General features: G+C 41.5%; 1 protein-coding gene across 3 annotated transcripts in view; it reads left to right on the top strand.

Annotated features, from left to right (window-relative positions):
- FHIP1A (FHF complex subunit HOOK interacting protein 1A) overlaps positions 1-20,053 on the top strand; it is a 235,112-nt gene that overhangs the window by 106,555 nt on the left and 108,504 nt on the right. The window contains exon 3 of one of the 3 annotated variants that reach the window (XM_059175466.1): positions 18,565-18,709. The exons of the other annotated variants lie outside the window; for them this stretch is intronic. The gene's annotated coding sequence lies outside the window, so the exon portion shown is untranslated. The remainder of the gene's footprint in view (positions 1-18,564; positions 18,710-20,053) is intronic. 3 annotated transcript variants of the gene reach the window in all.

Raw genomic sequence — 20,053 nt, 5'->3', positions numbered from 1 at the left:
ACGTGTATATATTTATTTTTTCCTCCTTTTTTGGGGATAAATGCATAGGAGTAGAATGGCTTGATCTTAGTGTAGATATATGTTTACCTTTATATGAAATTGCCAAACCTATTTCCAAAATGGTTGTACTGTTTTATAGTCCCACCAGTAATATATATGAGTTCCTGTTGTTCCCCATCTTTATGTTTGTCCATCTATTTAAATTTTAATCATTTTGGCTGGTGTATAAATGGTATAATGATGTTGAGCACTTTTTTCACGTGCTTATTGGCCAATTCCATATCTTCTTTTATGAAGAGTCTTTTTATATGTTTTGTCCATTTAAAAAATTGAGTTGTCTTTAAAGAGCTGTTGAAATTCTTTATATATTTGCATACCAGTCCTTTGTCAGATAGATGTTTTCCAGACCTTTACTCCCAGTCTGTGACTTAACCTATTCATTTTGTTAACTGTGTCTTTGGTGAGAATTTCTAAATTTGGACAAAGTCTTATTTATTATTTTCCCTATATTACTGCATTCTGTGACCTGAGAAGCCTTTGTCCACCTGGAAGTCATGATGATAGTCTATATTTTTCTCTAAAACTAGATGGTTTTAGCTTTGACATTTTTATCTGTATTACATTGCAAATTAGTTTGTGTGAGTCATGTGAGATATAGGGGTCTAGTTGATATTTTTCCATATAGATATCTAGTTATCACAGCATCATTTGTGGAAATGATTTTTTGTTACCTCTTGGATTGCTTTGGTACATTTGTTGAAAATCATGGCTGTAAATGTGGGACTTTCCTTCTGGGGCTCTCTATTCTGTTCCCTTGATCTACTTTGAGCACTCTTGTCCTGTGCCATTATTAATAGTTATATATTTCATAAATGTCCATAATCACATGGAATTATTTTACTGTTGAAGGACCTTTAAAAGTTTATAATTTTTGCTGTTAAAAACAATACTGTGATGCATATTATTTATGCTGTTTAATTTTTGATTATTTATGTGTAAGTGGCAGAAATAATTTATAAAAAAAAATTCAAAGTAAATATGTACAAGTATGTCACTGTTTAACTTTATATAGTATATTCTAATTTTTAGTTCTGTGACAAATGAGAGTGCCTGCTATTGGTGAAAAGGTAGAGCAAGGGGTGCCTTGGTGGCTCAGTGGGTTAAAACCTTTTCTGCCTTCCGCTCAGGTCATGATCCCAGGGTCCTGGGAACAAGCCCTGCATTGGGCTCTCTGCTCAGCGGGGAGCCTGCTTCCTCCTCTCTCTCTCTCTCTCTCTCTCTCTTCCTGCCTCTCTGCCTACTTGTGATCTCTGTCAAATAAATAAATAAAATCTTAAAAAAAAAAAAAAAAAAAAAGAAGTAGAGCGATCACTGTGACCAGCAGCCACGAAGTGCCTATCCGCTGGGAGAAGATTCTCCTTGTTTCTCAGTGTCTTCGATGGATTGCTTCTATTGTATTGTCAACCAAAGGTATTAGAGTAGAGAAATATAAAGTCTAAAAACTTCAAAAGGTCTGAGAACTTCCTGTTATCCATGGTTCCATAATACATCATAAACATGTATTTGCATGCATGTCAAGTGATTGAGAATGGGAGGCAGACTTTGACCAATTGTCTAAGGGTAGTCACTCAATTATGGAAATAGGATAGCAGTCGTAACTCTCATCTTATATGCTGTCAGATGTGAGAGGTTATCTGTCACAAACTTTTTTATATGGCAATCAGCAAGACATTTAGTTGTGTAAATGATCCCCAAGGTGGATGTTTTTATTTTATGTGGATATATAAATAAAATCCTACCACTATGTGAAGTGTTTGTAAATGCTTAGCTTCTTTACTTGATAATTTATTCACTTCCAAGAGCAGTTTGTGGTGGATAGGCCACCCCAGACATCATTTTAACTATTTGTGATGCTTTCCTTGGGGACAATAGATTTGAAAGGAAAAACAGTTATTTTGGGTGAATATTTAATATATTTTTCATGTTCTCAGAACTTTGCTTTTTTTTCCCATCTGGAGAGTGAATTAATTGCACATCATGATCTTTTAAAAGGTTCTGATGTGTTTACAATAATAAAAATTAATATCTGTGATGGAAAGACTACTGTACTGGAAAACTGTGGTTCTCATAAATTATTAAATTATCTCTGCAGTCTAATCAAAGTTTGATAGCTGCAGCTTATGGCAGCCTAGATTTGGGCAAAGCAGAACGACAGCGGCCAATGCATACAGCAGGACCGTAGGAACTCTGTAAGAATGGGTTCTTCGTGCTTTTATGTATGCCATTTAATTTGTCAGTAGGTTAGAGATGTCAGCTATTTTTAATGAAACAGAAGCTCTTGTCTATGGGAAGCTTTCACTATCAAACTATGGTTGATTATAAAAAACTGGAATCTTCCAGAACGACTTCCCTTTTTTTCTGAGGGGTGACAGGAAAGAATATAACACATTAAGTCAAAAAGCCATTTACCCAGGTGGCTCAGTCAGTTAAGTGTCCACCTTTGGCTCAGGTCATGATCTCAGGGTCCTGGGATCGAGTCCTGCATGGCATCGGGCTCCCTGCTCAGCAGGGAGTCTTCTTCTGCCTCTCTGCTGCCCGCCCCCCTGCTTGTGCTCGCTTGCTCTGTCAAATAAATAAGTAAAATTCTTAAAAAAAAAAAAAATGCCATTTACCCTCCATTCTAGCTCCATGTTGATGGCAGCCTTCAGTGCTGATCCTGTTGCCAGGTCATTGTGGACCCAAGGCATGGGGGGCCATTGGAACCCAGCTGCCTTTTGAATTCAACTCACGAGATGGTTTGAGATAGAATTGTTGGTTTCAGTTGTATTGGTTTTGAGGTTTTGAGGTGTGTCCCAGAGTGAGTTGCAGGAGTCCTGGACTGAATTCAATCTCTGGTTATTCTTAATGAAAGAATATCTCCCCTTTCTCACAGAACCAGATGGATGTCCTCAGTGGTTCTCTGCTCAGGAATCTGCCCTGGGAAGCCAGTGGAGATTGAACTAGGTTGAGTGAAAGGGCGGTCACAGCTGGCTGCACATTTCCTTCAGCATCCAATTTTCCAGTCCCCTGCCTAGTCTCCTAATGAGAAATAAGCCAGAAAATGGGACAGAAAAAAACCAAAACCAAACCATAAAACAAGTTTAAGATGAATTTCATCCTTTGGCTCTCTAATCTTCTCATCATATCAGCCTTTGTTCAATAACTTTCGATTATGTGTGTTTTATTTTTAAAATTGTTTTATGTGCCCCCCCCCCTTTTTAAGTAAGAGCTGGGAGATGTGTTTGCTTGTATAATTCTTAAGTGCAAGCTTAAAATTAAGAATATTTTGGTTCTCCTTCCTTCCCTTTATGCTGCGATCTTTAACATCCCCACCGTGGTGTGTGTGTTTGGTTTGTGATCAATTTAGCTGTTGGGTGTTTGTGGTTTTCTCAAGCTGACTCTTGCTGCTAATGAACATGATCATTTATACAGTGTCACTGTAGTAGAGGCATGTTAAATAATTGATTGGGCCATGGCAGGTAGAGAACGGCAAATGCAGTCCCTTTGTTGCTATGGAAATACATTTGGTTTAAGGAGACTGTCATTTGGACCACATGGGTCTGGTGTGTGCGACATAATTGCCTGTGGTTGAGGCAGTTGGAGGGGAAAATCAACTTAAGAGGAGATGGCATTTTGAAGCAAATTAATATATATTTTGGAGACTTCTTGGACTTACCATTGTGGAGTGACTTATTCTTTTTTATTAAAAGGCTCATTCTTAGCTAATGCATCAGCACAGAGAACGAGTCAAGTGACAGATTTGTTTACTTGCTAACATGGTGAGATCTGATCATTTATTGTGCAAAATGGTTATTGTGTGAGGTTTACGTTCTTCGCTCTATTATCCCTAGGAGGGCTCCCTGTAAGTAAAATTGATGCCATATTTATTAACAATCCTGAAAGGAAAGGACAACATATTTTTTCTCTTTTGTTCTCCATTAAAAAAAAAAAAAAAACAAAAGCAAAATAAAACACAAACCCTTAAGTCCTTAAAGGTAGGGGCTATATTTAGGTATTCTTTCAACATATATTTCTTGTGCATTCAACTTGGTGCTCTAAGGGTTTGGAAGTATAGTATGAGCAGAACAGATGTGGTCCCTGCCCTCAGTGGTTAGGTGCTAGTGGACCATGTCCACTTTTCTTTGGGTCCCCCTTTAGCACCATCCTTGCCTCATAGAAACTGTTCTCAATAGGTATTTGACAAACTTTTGGAATAGTTCCTTCTTCTTCCTTCCCACTTTAGTCTCTCAAGATGTATTAGTACAATCTGTCAATAAGCAACACAAAAGTAAATGAACGCTTAAGCAACATAAGCACATATCTTCTTTCTGCTGATCCGTGCCCTTCCTGTCTTCTGTGGCTTAACTCAAGTTCTGCCTCTGCCATAATGCCAGCCAGGCCAATAACGGTCTCTTTCTGGATATTGTACTCAGTCAATGTGACATGTTTTGTCTTGTTGTCTTCTTTATTACTTAATTTTTCTTTTTTAAAAAACTTTTAAATTTTATTTATTTATTAGTGAGAGAGAGAGAGAGAGAGCGCACCAAGCAGGGGGAGCAGCAGGCAGAGGGAGAGGAAGGCTCCCTGCTGAGCAAGGAGCCCAATGTGGGACTCCATCCCAGGACCCTGGGATCATGACCTGAGCCAAGGCAGACGCTAACTGACTGAGCCGCCTAGGCATCCCTACTTAATTTTTCTTGTATTCTTGCCATACCTTTTAGATGTGTTGGGGCAGAAAAAAAGCTAACAGCCAGTGGTTAATTCCCAGCACATTTATTTTGTAGAGAAGGAATCAGGCCTGTAGAAATTAAAGATAACTGTTTTGTAGAGGAATCACAACTGGTGTCCAAGTGTCCAGACTCTAGGATCTCTTCTCTTTCTTTACTCTTAAGTAGAAACATCAGCAAGTGCTATGTTCTCAACTTGGAGCAGGAGTCTTATGACCATGGGTGATGGCTGGGTTGGTTAGGACAGTGGCTGGATGCACCATTGGGTGTTTTAATTTGAAATGTTGAGCAGCTGGAAGCCACTAGAGGCAGCTGAGAAGAAGCTTAATGTGAGCAAATTAACATTCAAGGGAAGGTGAAAGAGATACTTGCTGCTGTGAGTCAGTATGGTTGGGATCACGGAGGGGTGCGAGAAATGACCTTGGAAGAGAAGTGCTACCCATTTGACACATGGAAAACTGAGGGTCTTTGATTTTGAGCTAAGACGCTACAATAAATACATGATTAAAAAAAGAAATCAAATTCTCAAATGGCATGTTGGCTCCCATATCTTTTGATCAAATATTTTCTGATGAATTTTGATGATTATTTTATTTTTCACCTCCTGAGGAATCGTTCTAGTATTACTTACCCCCCCCCCCATTCTAGTCCTGGCCCTTTAGGTTGAAATTAAGAGAAACCACTACTTGATTAAGTAAAAAGGGAAATTTATTGAAAGAGTTCTGATACCTCAAGGAACTCCGGCTCAGGCTGTGCTCAGACCAGGAACTGGAATGCTGGCTCAGCATTCTATCCTGTTTTTCTTTTCCTCAGACTAAACTGGATTTCATTCCACCTAGCTCACCGGGGCTGCTTTATGCCTCCCGAGTTTATGTTCCAGTTATTGAAGCAACTAGAGAAACTCGTTTTGCATTTTCCAATTCTGGTTTAAATTCCTGGGGGTGAGGGGATTTGGTTTTGCTGGGAGTTCAGCAAGGGAGGGAGGCAGGGCAACCAGGCTCCTGTGGTGCCAAAAAGAGTCCCCAAGTCCTGCCCTTGAATTTAACTCTTCATTATGCTTATAGTGTATGGGGGGGGGGGCAGAGAGAAGAGAACCTGTTCAGATACCACCCACAAATTAAAATCCCTACTTAAAGTTGCCCAGATTCCTGAAAAGTTATTCGCCATCTGCTGAATAAACATTTTGAATTCTCTCTGCGGCATAACGAAGAGTTAAATTTCGTCCATTTTTATTGATTTCATCATCTACGAATAATTGCAGAACCTTAGCTTTTCCATGAACCTGGTCATTTTGCTGCTCACCTCTCTGCACTTTTTAAGCTGTATCAGAAAGTGAGGTGTTTGTTTTTTGGGGTAACATGGCGTGAAGGTTAAAGGTCTGCAGTGCTTTAGCATCATGTCTTGACAATTAAAATGTGAATTTTGGGGCATTAAGAAATTTTGTTCGCGACAGACCGCCTTCTTTGGATTGTTGTTTATATCCTTCCCGGAGTGGTTTAGAAATGAATAATCTTGAGATGTTCAGACCTCAGAAGGTTTACGGGTTTCAGAGATTCTGATTTTATTTATAGGCTGCAAGAAAACACTCAATGAAGTTCGTTGTGATTCACTGCTTATCACCTTGAGCTCTTGCCACTCAGTGCTGGGAAGGCGCTGAGTCTTGTACAGTAAGAGAACAGAATGAAACCATGTAGCTCGAAACAGAAGCCCAAGCGTCGTTAGCTCAGGCACTGCTCATAACATACTGAACGGACCCAGGCCAGTGGCTTCAGATCTGAATTGTTTTGCTTACTCCCACCCCTGTGAGAAGCCAATACTTTGTCAAAACAGCAGCTGCTTTGGGCCTGGTCCTTCTGGTGGCCGAAGGAAAAGCTAACAGGAGTGACAATTTTCGGGCTCAGCCGAGTAGTGGTCTGACTGAGAAGTAAATCTAGATAAATTATGCTTCGGCTCGTTAGGGCACCCCCGACTCCCTCCCCAGGTTTGATTTATGCAGAAGTGCTCGTCCGCTGCCTCTTTTTAAACATACAGCAAAGACGTTTTCTGTGTTCTATGCAGATTTGAGAGGTGCATAGAAGCAGGTAGCTGTGAAATGGACATCGGGGGGGTCTGCTGAAAGCCATGGTCCGTGCTGTTGAAATATAGAACTCACATATTTAAACCAGGAACATGAAGTGGAACAAATTGGGTTGCAAGCCGGATAATAAAATAAATGATAAATGGAAAGGGACCCCAAAGGTGCTCCCGAAATTCTGGCGCGGGATTGGAGGCCAGGCTGGGAGGAGGCGGGTGTAGGGAAGGGCTTCATGCAATGGCTTGTGCGTGATTGATGCGGCTACTTACTTTGACTGTCATTTTCTAAATTACATATTTGGGAGGGGGGAACGGGGAGGCTGTGCTTTGAGGCTTTCTTTTGTTGTTTTGTTTTTTGTTTTGAGAGGGCTTGGATAGTCTGTTTTGCTTCCTCATTCCATAATGAAAACTTCCAGAGAAAACAGCAGCATTTATCTTTGTTTCAGTCTCCAGAAGCATTAGTCTTATTTTTCTCTTCTCTCCCTCCAAGGCGGCTTCCGTGGTGGCCAAGATTTGAGGGCTTTTGTGCTTTACTGGGTAATTACCTTCATGGAACTTCTTAAAGATCTCGTATACTTATTGTCGTAACAGGGCTGTCCCCTCCCCTGAGTTGTTCTGTCTGGTGGCTTGGGTCTGTAGAGGGCACCTGGAGCTTTTCTTGGCTGGATGGGTCATGTTCTTGCTCCTTCCTCATCTGGTCAGTGAGGTCCTAGAAAGCAGCGTGGAGAAGGAGTCTCTGCCCTCATGTGCCTGTTTCAGAGGCGGGTGTAGGCCGCTTACTTGCCTTATCTCTGGTTGCAAAGAACAGATAGATGCATGCTCCTGTGGCTTCCGGTCCCGCATGCTCCTGTGGCTTCCAGTCCCATGAAGCTTATCGTTAGGACCTTGGGAAAGTAAAGAGCCAGGCTCTGGGAAGCGAAGGGGCGGGGTTTGCTGAGAACTGGAAGCTGAAATCAGAAGGTTGCTTGGGTCCCCCACTAGTTCTGGGGGCATCTGCTGAGGGGTTTTGGGGTGTCATTCTGGGAACCTGCCCTTCCTGTTAACCCAGCTACTCTCCATGTTGCTGGTCTGTCTTGGGGCCTGTCTGCTTCTCTGCGTGCTACTGGCTGACTTTACTTCCTAATTGAAATCTCTGAGAGAATTTGAAAAGTTGAGCTAAACTAACCATCATCTGTCTCTGAGATTCAGGCACATCACTGGTTGATGGCCAGTGGAGGGATCAGTTGCTTTTAGATCAGGTTCCCAGTCTTGGTCATGTCAGTGTCTGTTCCGTATGACTAGGCTGTTGGTGGTGTGGGAGAGTGTGTGTGTGGTGGTGTGCCCTTTAGTAGGGAAATCATTGCCTCAGGCTGCCCTCAAGTATTGATTGGAAATATTACCAATTTCCTTTGGAAGGTATTGTGGGCAGGGTATGCACCTCAACAGGATGAAATACACACACGCTTTTGCTTAATGCCCACAAGACACCAGTATGGTGGACTTTTTTATCCCTGTTTTGACACTGAGGAAGCTGGACCAAAAGAGGTTAGGTACTTTGCTTAAAGCTATAGACGTGGTAGGTGGCAGAGCTGGGATTTGAAGAATGCCCACTTTTATTCTACCAGGCCATGATATGTTTTTTTACTTTTGAGTTATTCAAAGACGAGGCAAGGCCATGCTGAAACTTTAAACAGTGACAGCTCCTTCTTGTTCTGGGAGGGGCTGGGGCTGTGAGCTTTTCCCTAGTGCTTGAGAGCCAGGATAGCTTCTCGTTTTTTTCCACCTCAAGGAAAGAGCTTCTAAAAAAGTTTGGGAGTTTTCAGTTATTGAGAAGACATGGTTAAAACTCAGAGCTTTGAAATCAGTACTGTGGTCCTTCAATTACGGCAGAACTTGGGTGGGGTTAGGGAGGGTCTCAAGCTGAGAATCTTGGTCTGAGGTGAGGAACAGTAGAGATGACTGTTCTTGGAGGAGCTCCTGTCAGTCCTGCTCAGTCGGCCCTCACAGGTTCTCTTTGTGATTCCTCTCCAGCACTCGGATGCCAGAGACCATCCCAGCCCAGGGCTGGCAGCTGGCATTACAGGAGGCATATAGTACAGTTTGCATTGAGTAACCTTTGTTTTCCCAACCTGGCCTCAGGTCGGCTCCTTCTTTTTTTTTTTTTTTTAAGATTTTTTAAAATTTATTTGACAGACAGAGATCACAAGTAGGCAGAGAGGCAGGCAGAGAGAGAGAGAGGGAAGCAGATTCCCTGCTGAGCAGGGAGCCCGATGCGGGGCTCAATCCCAGGACCCTGGGATCATGACCTGAGCCGAAGGCAGAGGCTTTAACCCACTGAGCCACCCAGGCGCCCCAGGTCGGCTCCTTCTTGATGAGTCACTGTTCCCTCCTGCTACAGCCTTATCGTTTTTTCTCTTGGTTCAGATTTTACCAGCTGTGGGAGAGAAGGCAGGTTTTCTGGTACCTGTTTGGGGAATTCTTTGGATTTCTCTTTGGCTTCTGTAGTCATTCAGCTTTAACTTCTGTGTTTCTAATGGTTTTTTGTCTTAGAAGCTGTACTTTGGGAAAATACAGATGCAGTTGCCAGCTCCCTCTCTTTCTTGCCCCCATCCCCTCCTTTGACATCACCTTTTTGGTGGCTCTGTAGCGACTGTAGATATTGGAGCCAGACAGCTGGGGATTCAATTCCCTGCTCTGACATGCCCTGGTTGGGTGACCTTTTGCAAGTTATTCAGTCTCTCTGAGCTTGAAGCATGTTAAAACAAAACAGAACAAAACAAACCTGACAAAATACTTAGTACAGTCCATCGCACATGGTAATGACTCTAGAAAAGGTAAGTGCTGCTAATATTGCAATGATAATGGTGGTAATTGTTGCATTTCCTTCTCAGGACTGTGAATGCTCATTCTTCCCAAAGGGGGGAGCTCTTAACTTTGAGCTGCAGCAACATAGTAATGGACAGGAGCCTTAATGCATGGCTTTTTTGTTTATAATCTGTTGTCATACTAGGGTTTGAAGCTCTTCAAGTGTTAAAAAGCAAATTTCGTATGAAGATAATTATCATGTTTCTAATGTGGTTGGGACTGAGGTGTTTTAATTAATGATATGCCAGCAACCCTTTCAATAAGGTGAAGTGTGATTTTTTTTTTTTTCTTTTTTTTTAAGGCCTTCATCTACTTGGTCATAATTAGGGACATTTGGAACGCTCAGGCATAATATCTGCTGATTTGTACACTTTCATTAAGCAATTAGGACTGAGTGACCCAGTGACCAGGCTTTCAGGGGATCAGGTTCCAATTTTTGAGGAGGAGGAGATGGTTATGCTCTCTTCTTCTCCCCTGCCCATTTCCCCCATAACCTGTACTCACATGCAGCTTTCCTCTGAACCACTGCTGCTGTACATTTTTTTTGAGACCTTGATTTTTTTTTTTTTTAAATAGATTATCTCTCCTGTCTTTTCCCCTTTCTTTTGCCTTGTGAGCCAATCTGGCTAAATCCTTATGCTAGAGCATAGCATTTTCATATGGCACTGACGGTTTTCGAGGGGCCAGGGGTGATTAAGAATGCACGTGAAAGAGGTGAAGCTGGAGCCCTGAGAATCAGGAGGAAGAGGGAGAACACGGAAATAAAAAACTTGAAAACTTAAGCATTGTTGATTTCATATCTAACCCTGATTTTTATAGACTGAGCTCCTTAAGAAACAGGTACCATGCTTGACTTATTCTGTCTTGTATTCCTGTACTTAGCACTGAACCTGTGGTGCGGATAGAATTTATTGAATGATTTATTGAGAAAATGGAGGATCGTTGATACGTGTGTAAACTACATTGATCTCTATTGGGGCAGAGCCTGGGTCAGAATGTGAATCTCCATGACCCAGTGAGGGAAATGTAAAGAACCGAATGAAGTAAAGAGGGCAAGAATTTAAAAAAAACAAAAACAAAACAAAAAAAACAACGGAGGTTCATATTAAGAATGTCTAAGAAAGTTACAAAACAGAAAATGTGAATTTCCCTTGCTAGTAATTCATGTGGAGGGACATGGAGTATGTGGATGTGTGGCATGGCATAATTCAGTGTTGCTATTTGATTGTTTTTCGAGGTGGTGGTGAGCAGCTGCATAACAATTTTGCTATTGTTTGGTTTATATCTTATCTTGATTTTGTCCAGTTATTGCTCAACTAGGATGACTTCTCAAGCTCAGAGACTCCTCATTTTTTCCATCTTCCACCATAGGCTTAGGGTTGCTATGTTGAATTACCATTAATTTTGAAACTCTTTTCCTTGCTATTAATGCAGGTGATGCATTTTGAATCCATTTTCATTTGTCAGATCCTTTATACAGCATGGGACTCAAAGGCTAGTAGGAGTATGACAGATCTCTTCATTCAACAGGATTTTGAGGTTTAAGCCAGGACTCCAAACATGCCCTCTTGGGGTGCCTGCTCCGGGAACCAGACAGAATCTGTTCCTCTCCACATCCCCTGGTTGCTCCCAGGGCAGACACATGGAGGAGCCCCAGGGGCCTCCAGGAGCAGCAATGCTGGTAAATGCTCCTTCTGCCCTGGGGCCCTCTCAGCCGGCTTGATGGGTAGAGTCTCCTCCTTTCACACCCTCACGGTATTTTTACTCTGGGATCAGGTCAAAGGGGAGGCGTGTGCTGGTGACTTTCTGGGGTAGGGGTGAAGTGGGGGGGGGGGCGAGACAGATATTTCCTGGGGAGGAGGAGGAGAGCACAGATTGACCATCAGCCTACTCCCATCCTTTCTTTCTCAGCTCAGGGGCATGTGGTGTGTGGTGTGAGTAGAGGTTCTCTTAGAGGACAAGGTGAGGGCCATCTGTCGCTCTCCTTGTTAGAAAGCATGTGTCAGTGTTTTACCTCAGTGATGTTTTTGCAGGTGATTGCAGCCATGCTGACTGCCAGATAATAATTGTAGCCCCAAAAGGAGTGAAGAGAGATCGGTACAAACCAGTCACTGGAGTGAGTGTCTGAGAGAACTAGTGTAAGGGCTGTTTTGAGTGGCATATAGAATGTGTTTTCTTGCTTTCTTTATTTTAAAGATTTTATTTATTTATTTGACACACACAGGGAGAGAGAAAGAGCACAAGCAGGGGGAGTGGTAGGCAGAGGGAGATGGAGAAGCAGACTCCCCACGGAGCAGGCCTCCTGACCCAGGGCTCGATTCCAGGACCCTGGGATCATGACCCGAGTTTAGGCAGACGCTTAACAGACTGAGCCACCCAGGCACTCCAGGATGTATTTTCTTTAGCTCACTGGAACACACATTGTGGTTTCCAATTGTGGAGGCACCTAGAAAAGTAAGTTTTGAAAATCTCTAAAGTACGCCCATAGACCCATTTACCAATTCATCTGTAATTACTTATTGATCATATACCATGTGATGGGGCCTGGCCAGCCCCTGCTCAGATAGAATAGTGAAATTTGGTCTAGGGTTTTTGAACTGTCGTGCTGTTTGTGATTTAAGTCATTAGGGAAAGCCCATTTACCCTGAAATCGAGACAGATAGCCTCTGGGACTTGTAAGTGGAAATTTCATCTGTTTCCGCTGTCATTTGGCGAAGGTAGTGCACTCATACTTTCAGGAGTGGATTATGCACAATCAGTGGTGATGAATGTATGAGCATTTTTAATTAGTCTTCATGCCCTCTGTCTGATGCAATCAGAAACCCTCTATCAGAGGAGAGATTTATAATCAATCATTTCATCATCTTCTGGGGTAGATATAAACCCATTTGCTTTTAGGCTGCAACTTAAAATATCTGCTTTGGAGAATTATTATTTAACCAGGCAGATATCTATAAACCAAGTGTATTTTGAGCATGTAGGCTTAAATCTCAAATTGCAGATTGCTCTGATTAAGCGTAATTGTGTGAATTAAGGTGTCTCTAAGCCTTCACTCTGTGCAGAGGAAACCTAGCGTTAGAGCAAAAGTGTTAGCCCGACATCAAGAAGCTGTGAGTTCTAGGCCTAGCTTTGTGAACCCAAGTTTCCTCATCTGTAAAAATAAAAAAGGATTGAAATACCTTGTATTTCAGTCCTCCTTAAGTCAGTTAAAGTTATGTTACTTATGACAGAACCCTAAAATGGGGGGAGCCTGTGTGGCTCAGTTGGTTAAGTGTCTGCCTTTGGCTCAGGTCATGATCCTGGGGTCCTGGGATCAAGCCCCCCCGTCAGACCCCTGTTCATTAGGGAGTCTGCTTCTCTCTCTTTCTTTGCTTCTGTGTATGTGCACGCTCTCTCTCTCTCTCTCAAATAAAATCTTAAAAACAAAAAACAAAAAAAACCCAAACCTGTAGTAAATAACATTTTTGGACTTTTTACTATGTGTCGAGCACTGGGCTGTTGTACAGCACATGACAGCAGGTGTGTGGCACGTGCATCATCTCATTTATTCCCACATTGCCTAGGAGGCAGTTACTAGGAGAGGGCCACCCCGTCTTAGCCTGGAAGTTTTTGGTGGAAAGGCTGATCTCCGTAGCTAAAGATTTGGAGATGTCAGATATGAATCTACAATAATTATCAAAATAAAAATTGTTGACTGAACAGTTTCGTTTGCCTTAGAGGGTCTGACCAATTTCTGCAATTAAAGTGAAATTGACAAATTAAAAATTTCTAATTTAACTGACAGCCATATAAGTCCTCTGTTTTGATTTGCTATTAAAATGATTTTTTCTCGGGCCACCTGGGTGGCTCCGTGGGTTAAAGCCTCTGCCTTTGGCTCAGGTCATGATCCCAGGGTCCTGGGATCGAGTTCCACATCCGGCTCTCTGCTAAGCGGGAAGCCTGTTTCCTCCTCTCTCTCTCTGCCTACTTGTGATCTCTGTCTGTCAAATAAATAAATAAAATCTTAAAAAAAAAAAAAAAAGATTTTTTTCTCCCCAAAAGTGAAATTCTAGAGAATCTAAGAACAAGTTAATCTTTATTGTTGGTCAGCAGCATTAGTGAGAACATAGAAACTGAATCACTTTCATTCCCACACTAGGTGTTTGGAGTGTAGACCAGTACAGTTCTCTGGGCACCCACTTATATCAAAAGCTTTCAGATGTGTGTGTACCCTTACATTTCTACTCCTGGGCTTTTCATGAAACTGAGGATGGGCTCAAATGTTTAGTAAAAAATATTTATTGTCCACTGTTTATGACTGTAGATCCCCAGCCATTAGTAGATTGGTTAAATATACATATTTAATGTTAAAATATGTCATTAGAATAGAATGTATTGTTAACCAAAAAAATTTACACAGCTTTAAAATCAGTATGTGCAATGCAAGCCCATCTTAGGGTAACCACATGAACTGGCAAATATTTACACGTAGATGTGGGTTTAAAGTAGTATATCTGGAGTTTAACATAGTTCTTTTTTGTCTGGGTGAATGATATTAGTTGTGGTTGTTTTTCATATCTGCATTAAATTTTTTTCTCTAATCTGCCTTTTTTTTTTTTTTTTGATGAAAAGAAATTAGCAAAAGCAAATAATACAAACTGCCTGAAATAGAAACCCCAGCTCAATCCACGGGCTAGGAATGGCTCACAAATGTGAGTTTGTGAATTTGTGTAATTGTTTTGGATGTGTGTAATTCTTATCCTGAGGTGTAATCCAGTTGGGTTAGCTTGCCTTTATTCACAATGACAAATGAGGAGGTCTTTGAGTTCTTTGGAACAAGATTTAAAAAAATTTCACTCTGATTGCATCCCAGTAGAAATCAAAAGAAACTAAAAAGCGAAAACAAAGACAGAAACCCTCTCTGGGGACGAGCCTTTTTTCCTTCAATAGTTAAAATTAATACCAGTGAAACTTGTTAATTGTAGAAATTTAGAATACACAGATAAACAAAACAAAATTAAACACACACACAACCCCACTTTCCAGAAATAACCACTATTTATTTACATTTTGGGTTGTGTCCTTCCTGAATTTAAATTGTATGAGCATATTTGTACACATGCGTATGCACATGCATTTTGTGTGTAATCACACAAAGAGATGTATGTGTAGTGTCTTCTTACCTGGAACAAACAGCCACCAGTCCACCAGACCATACAGCTTAATGAGCATGGGGACTGCGCTTTGTGGGACATGGTCAGAGTTCAGGATGCAACAGCAGAGCCTGGCACTTAGCAGGAATTGAATGACTATTAATGGAACTACCTATGTTTGAACTGTCTTTCCAGGTCACTGGTTTTACTCCCAAAGGTTATTTTGATGACCAGCTGGAACCTCATTGTTTGGACGTACCGCATTTAGTTGTTTCTAGTCTTTAAGAAAGCGCTGTTGAAATAAATGCCCTTGTAACTAAATGTTTGATATGTCATAAATTATTCATTATCATTAATCACCTAATGATTGAATCATTGGATCAAAGGGTGTGTTTCTCACTTTTTTTTTTTTTTAAATTTTTTTTTTTTTAGATTTTTATTTTTATTTATTTGACAGAGAGAGATCACAAGTAGGCAGAGAGGCAGGCAGAGAGAGAGGAAGGAAGCCAGCTCCCTGCTGAGCAGAGAGCCCGATGTGGGACTCGATCCCAGGACCCTGAGATCATGACCTGAGCCGAAGGCAGCGGCTTAACCCACTGAGCCACCCAGGCGCCCCTGTTTCTCACTTTTGATAGCATTGACAAATGACCTCCGGAAAGGGTGTGCCATTTTACCTTCCCAGTGAAAGGACGCAGTGCTTGATTTCACCTACACACTTGGGATCATGGACTTTTTTTTTTTTTTTTTTTTTTTTGAGATAATTGTAAAATCACAGGCTGCTCTAAGAAATAATGCAGGGAAACTCCTTGTACTCTTTGCCGTGTTTCCCTCATGGAAATAGATTGCAAAACTAGAGTATAATATTAAAACCAGGATATTGACATTGATACCATCCACAGACCTTCCCCAGTTTTATTTGTTCTCATTTTTGTGAGTGCCTGTATTACCTGAAGTTCTGGACAAGTTTACCATCCATGTAGGTTTTGTGTGCCCCCACCACAGGCAAGATACTGAAGGGTTCTGACATCGCAATCCTTCTCCCCTGCCTTGTTTTTCTTTTTTAAAGATTTTATTTATTTGACAGAGAGAGAGAGTAGGCAGAGAGGCAGGCAGAGAGAGAGGAGGAAGCAGGCTCCCTGCTGAGCAGAGAGCCTGATTAGGGGCTCGATCCCAGGACCCTGGAATCAGGACCTGAGCCGAAGGTGGAGGCTTTAACCCACTGAGCCACCCAGGCGCCCTGGCAGTTCCCTTTTTGCAATCATGCCACTTCCCTCCTGCCTTCCCAACCCTTCTCTTCCCGTCCCTAACCCCTGGCAACCACTAATCCGTCCTCCATTTATTTTTGTCATTTCAAAAATGTTCTATAAATGGAGTTGTGTAGTATGCATCCTTTTTCGTTCAGCACAATTCCCTGGAATTTCCTCAAGCTGTAGCTATTAGCAATAGTTACTTTTTACTGATGAGTCATATTTCATGGTATGGATGTGGTTTGATTTGTTTAACTGTTTACCTGTTGGACATCTGGGCTGATTCTAGTTTTTGATTGTTACAAAGAAAGCTGCTGTGAGCCTCTGGCGTAGGGTTTGGTGCGAAGTTAAGTTTCATTGTTTGTAATAAATATGCAGGAGGTCAGTTGCTGGGTTGTATGGCCGTTACATGTTACCAAAACGGTGGTCTTACTGGTTCACTTCCCACCAGAGGTGTGTGAGTGATGCAGTTTCTTTGCCTCCTCACCAACATTTGGAATTTGTCACTCTTTAAAAAATTTTTTAGCTTATTTTGATAGATGTATATTGTGGTCATTGATAGATGTCATTGTGGTAAATGTCCATACACAGCTTTTGCCCATTTTCTAATTGGATTATTTATTTTTGCTGTTGCGTTTTGAGAGTTTTTGAGTATTCTAGACACTTTGTCAGATGTGTCATTTGCAGATTTTTTTTTTTTTGCCAGTCTTTATTTTGTCTTTTCATCTTCTTCACATAAGCTTTAAGAGAGTAAGAAGTTTTTAAAATTTTGATGAGGTTCAATTTATCAATTTTTCCTTTTATGGATCATGTTCATGGTGTTTAGTCTCAGAACTCTCTGTCTAGCCAGCATGGCCTTTTGATTCGTTCCTCAGAGACCCTCTAAGATTGATCATGATTTTTCAGCTTGGGGTAACTGTGGAGGAATCGGGTTGGAATATTTTTAGCTTTTTTAATAAGTGGGCTATTGTCTTCCCCTTTCTCACATCTTCAGTTGGGAGGATATAAGGACTCCCTTTTATTTCATGCTGTCAGGAGCTTTCACAAGATGTTACACTCCTGCTTCAGAATGGGGGCCCCTGAGTCTGATCATTTATCCTATTCACAGTCTCTTTTGCCAGCTCTACAGCTTCTTGAATTGTAACAAGCAAAAGAAACTCTTTATTTTTACGTGAAGAATGGTGACGAATGTGGAAATGGGCATCCCTGGGACTAGTGGGCTCCCCCGCAACCCAAAAAGGGGCTTTTGCTGAGTCAGAAGCTGCAAACCTTTAGGGGTTTGTATTTTATGTGTGACGGCTTCCCTTAGGCCAAGGTGGTAGTGTGTGGTATAGGCGGGCAGTTGACTGTGTGCCCTTGAGCAAAATGGCCTAGTTTTTCATTCCTGCTCTTCCCCTCACTAGCTGAGTCAGCAGAGGCATGCTTCTTAATCTCTCTTCTTCAGCTTTCTCATTCGTAATGTGGGGATAATAAGCATATTTACCTCATGCGGGTACTCCAAGGATCAAGTCATTACGGGTAAAGGGCTTGGAGCATGGCCTGGGGAGCACATACAGTGCTCATTGTTCATACTTTTATTATTATGTCTCTTGTACCAATGTAAAAAAGTATGTACCTCGGATGCTTATTAAAACGCAGATTCCTGGACCTACTGCATCAGAAGCTGAAGGATTAGGGCTCCAAGGAATCTGCATTTTTACAATGTTCTCCCATGGTTCTCCTGAAGGCTCAAGTTTCTGAGCCATTCCTCAGTCGTTTCTGTTTGTTCGCAGTAAGTGAATGCTCTGGTCTTTCTTGAGTGGTGGGGTTGAGTGCTGCTGCCAAGGCAATACCTTCTCTCTAAAAGCATTCCTGGTGTTACCAAGAGACAAACCAAAATGTGTGTATGATACCCAGCTGCTTCAGTGGCCTTCCCACTGGGCCGAGACAGGTGTGAGACCATAGGGAGGGGTAGAGTCTGTGGCAGACTGGATCATGAATACCGTACCTTCAGATCTCCAAATGAAAATAATAGTAATAAAAGAGTAAGGCAGGGAGCTAGATTTAGTATTCTGACTGCCAGTTGTAATACTCTTGTGTGGGTACGGAGCAGCATCTTTTGAGCGTGTGCGTGTTTGGTGAGGGGAAACTGTGGTGCGGGAGACTCTGTTCGCAATCTGTGTGTCAGGTTTTTCTCACCAGCCGGCAGTTTTCCCACCAGCTTGTCTGCTAGGGATTAATGTCCAGAGTAGCCACTGGAAACTACACTCTGGGACCACCTTGGGCTATACAGGATAGCTGTACATGCTTCCTTTCTCAAAAAGAACCACTCTCTAGCACTTCTCCCCCAAGGGCTGCTGAGAAAGACACAGAAGTTCCCTCCCCGAGAGACGTTAACTGACATGTTCTCTAAACAGGACATAACTTTGCCTGGAGATACCCTTTTAAGCTAGAGATTAGCTCTTGAAAACACAACTGGCTTCTTTCTTGTCATGTAACGGGAGTTCTCTTAACCTTTTTCAGTGGTTCCCAGGACCTTCGGTTCTCTCTCTTCTCTCTCGAAACCACGCTGCCCACCTCCTGCGGAGTGTTCTGTCTGGTTGACGACTTGCTGGGTGTTCACAGGCTTCTCCCCTGGCTGAGCTGTGTGCATTGTTACAGCAATTAGGTAACTTCATCAGACAACATACAAACTGATAAAATATGTGTGTGAAAACAGAGCTGTTTCTATGAAGTTGAAGTCTTTGTAAAGACTAAATATGGGCAAGTTGCCGTTATGACATTGCTGTTGAATCAGATGGGGAAGAGATAACTCTAACAGATTGGAAAGATGTTTAAAAGATGAAAAGATTTTACACTTAAATTCACACTGAGATGTTTCTCAACTTTGAGTAGCCACACTGGAAATGTTATATTGTGCATTATGAGCCTATACCTTATGAGGTTCATGCAAGGAAGGTAACTTTGAACTTCAGTTAGTACGCTTGTACTTGAAGAAAATAGCTTGCAATGTGAAAATATTGGCAAGTAAATTTACTTTTTTATGGTTCTTGATAAAAGAAGGTGTTTAAGATGTGTATATATGTCATTTTAAATGATTCTCTGCCTTGAATGACATTTTCTGTTAATCTACCAGTTATCATCTTAATTGCAATAGAGTATTTACAGTTGTTCCTTCCTATAGGGCTATATGCTAACAAAATTGAGTAGTTGACTAAGACTGGTCTTCAACCGGGTGAGGGGCAGGTTTTCTTTGCAGAGAAAACATCATTCTAAAAGCTACAGTATCTGTAAAAATACCTTTCAAAACAATTCTTACTGAAAACTGAAGTTTGATGTGTTTATTTTTTTTTTTTTAACTATAGCTCTATTTAGTTTTAGTTTTTTGGATACTTAAATATCAGTAATTCTCAACTGGTAAAATCAACATTTTGTTTTCTGTTCCTGTGAAAAATTTCTCACATAAATGACTTTCATCATTCAATATAAGATGATACAAAGTGACTCATTTTTCAAGTTCAAGGGTATTCAAAAGAGACTCGAAGCAGTAAAATTGGGTGTAATAAATTATCCTTACTTTAGACGTGAACTGATAAGTTGTTTTTATAGAAGGTCTTAGAGGTAAAAGTAAGTTTAGAAAATAAAAAATAGTAATAATCAGCTTATATGGCTGAGTCTGTTCTGTTCCCATTATGTCCTCGGAGGGTGTCCTGTGTTCCCAAGTCAGGCAGCCTGCGCAGCTCCTCAGGTCACACCCAGCCGACCCAGGGCTCCACGAGTGTGAGCTGCTTACAGCTTCCTGGACCAAGGGTCCTTCTAAGCAGAGGTGTTGAAGGTAGAACAGGCAAGACAACTTGGATAAACAACTACTTAAAATTTTCCTTGTACCGACTTGAGCCAGAGTCCAAGGGAGAGACACAGTTGAATAATACATTTCCTGAAGAAGAAAATGTGCTTTTTGGAAATATATATGTACCCTCTAATTGTAACTCGAGAGTCTGCCATCCCTTGT

Source organism: Mustela lutreola, chromosome 1, assembly GCF_030435805.1.
Source record: "Mustela lutreola isolate mMusLut2 chromosome 1, mMusLut2.pri, whole genome shotgun sequence".
Classification (NCBI taxonomy): Eukaryota; Metazoa; Chordata; class Mammalia; order Carnivora; family Mustelidae; genus Mustela; species Mustela lutreola.
This window is presented reverse-complemented; position numbering and strand designations above follow the sequence as displayed.